Source organism: Nannospalax galili, unplaced genomic scaffold (genome assembly GCF_000622305.1).
Source record: "Nannospalax galili isolate Female #2095 unplaced genomic scaffold, S.galili_v1.0 scaffold131, whole genome shotgun sequence".
Lineage (NCBI taxonomy): Eukaryota > Metazoa > Chordata > Mammalia > Rodentia > Spalacidae > Nannospalax > Nannospalax galili.
In genome coordinates, this window is record NW_008332088.1 from 4385368 (window position 1) to 4387657 (window position 2290).

Genomic DNA, 2290 nt, shown 5'->3' on the forward strand with positions numbered 1-2290 from the left:
AAGCATTTATCTCAATTTTATCATGTTATTCCAATGCATTACATGATAGTAATACCAATCATACATGTATACATTGAAATAAATCAATATATTTTGATTTTTTGCCTATTGTGACAGATTATTAGTGGAAGCATATTCAATGTTTTTCAATGACTTCATTCTCTCAAGCAGCATAGAACACTAAGATGTATGATATTTACAAGCTGCAACTGATCCACAGTACCATTAGCATTGTCAGAATACATAGCAACCTGTTGCTATTAACTCTTTAGATATATATCATATTTAACAGCCAATGGCCAACTTTAATAATTTCTTTCAAGTTTTGTAACATACAGATTTTAGTGTTATTTAATTTTGTTTACACAGATATTTTCAACAACAGTTAATGTTTTAATTTTACAATTTACTCCTTTCCAGTGTATTCTCTATTCATTAAGTTCAATGAATTTAATTTTGTTTAATCCAAGTTAGAGAATATTTAGTGTGTGTAAGATTTGCTAAATTTTCATTGGAAGGGCATGTGGCCCTAAGTAAAGGAAGAAAAGAAATAAGGCAAAGGAGAAAGATATAACCACCTAAACTATGCTGCTTCAACTATGATAACATCAGAATTAAAGAATCAAAATTAACCAAAAACCAAAGCAAAATAAAGGAAAACACAGCCAAGAAAGCAGCCAGGAGTGACATGGTGGAGGAGTATGGAAACATGGTGTCTTTAGGTCACTTGTCACCAGAACACAGTAGCCATATTTGACAAGAACTGTAATCTGTTTTTATTTGATATGGCTTTTAAATCCACAAGTGAATATTCAGTCACATTGATGAACCAAGGCCAGAGGCAACGACCGAGAAGGGCAGCGGAAGGTGCTTTTGGGGGCCTAGGTTTCACCCTCCCACACCTTGGCAGTGGGCGGTGAGCTGAGGCTCCTGGTGGCCTTGGGTGCTGAATCTCAACCCAATCCACGACATAGTCCAGGCATGATTTTCAATGAACGCTGGGCTTTGATTTACTTTGGATATCTATTTAGATTGTCATATAATAAAAATCATCAAATAAATTATTATCTTTCTAGATTTATTATATAACTATAAATATTATTTGTCAATATTTTGTTTAGAAGTTGTTAATCCAGCCCTGATTTGTCAGGTATACCTAGTGGCATCCAGATTGCCTTCAGTCAGGGGTCTGAGCCCTGGGTTTTCTGGACTGTGTGGAACCGCCCAACTTGTATTGTCCTGTCAGGAGCACCAGAGCCATTTATAATTTGCAGGATGAGTACTTTTCATATGGAATAATATTTCAACCGCTCCAGTATGGACTCTTCCTCACTTCACTTCCTATGATTTCTTAGAATACAGGGATCATGCATGAAAAGCAGACTGATAAAATAAAAAAAAATGTTCAATGTGAAAAGATAAAGTCAAAGTTAGTATGCACAAAGACCTCATGAAAAATGATTCCGATACAAAGTAAAAGTTGCAACATGGCCAGAACAAGGAAAATTATGCAGGAATTAAAGTAGCAGCTGAAGATGCTACCTGTGGCAAGATTCTCATGTTCCCTCATCTTATATGGAGAGCTGTGTTCCTGAAGAGTGATGCTACTCTTTCTGTTTCATGTCATCTTGTCTTTTAGTTCTGCCACTCCGTATCACAGTAGCATAATAAGATACTTGGATTCAACTTGGAAAAGTGGAGAGCTCCATGGAGAACTGAAAATTGGAAAGAAGCAACTTAATGTGAATTGGAAAAGAGTTTCCAGCTGTTACCCAGCAGCAGCCAATCCCAAGTCCTGGCCACAAGCAAAGTACCCTGAGGTAAATGGAGACAAAGGCAAGCATCAAATGGAATCTGCTCCAATGCTTTCTTTGAGAGTGCCTGTGCCTGTGTGTGTATTCACATTAATGAAGTAACATGGAAACTTTTTACACTAACAATACAAATTCTATTTTCAAAAATATTTTTAAAGTGCTATTGGCATGCCTTAATATAAAGTATTCGACTCATTGCCAGCAGGTGCTGCCCACATTAACCTTTAGTTTAGCTGCGATCAAGTAAACAAATATGTCAGGGAACACACAGCTCTCATCATTTGCCTCCTTCATTTGAGTAGAAAAATAATCAGGAGAAAATCGTAATGTGGAAATGTTAATGAGTAAACCATGAGAGAATACAAAAATCATCTGGCAAATACTGTACCTGAATGACAACTAAACTGTCAGAAGGAGAAAACAAGAACAGCTTTATCAGGCTACACTAATGCTACAAGGACCTATTAAAAATAAAT

At 36.2% G+C, this 2290-nt stretch overlaps 1 non-coding gene across 1 annotated transcript; it reads right to left on the bottom strand.

Annotated features, from left to right (window-relative positions):
• Positions 1-869: 869 nt before the first annotated feature.
• Positions 870-997, bottom strand: LOC115069296. The gene has a single exon (XR_003848569.1). It is a non-coding gene; the product is annotated as a small nucleolar RNA ACA64 (small nucleolar RNA).
• Between the last annotated feature and the right edge of the window lie 1293 nt (positions 998-2290).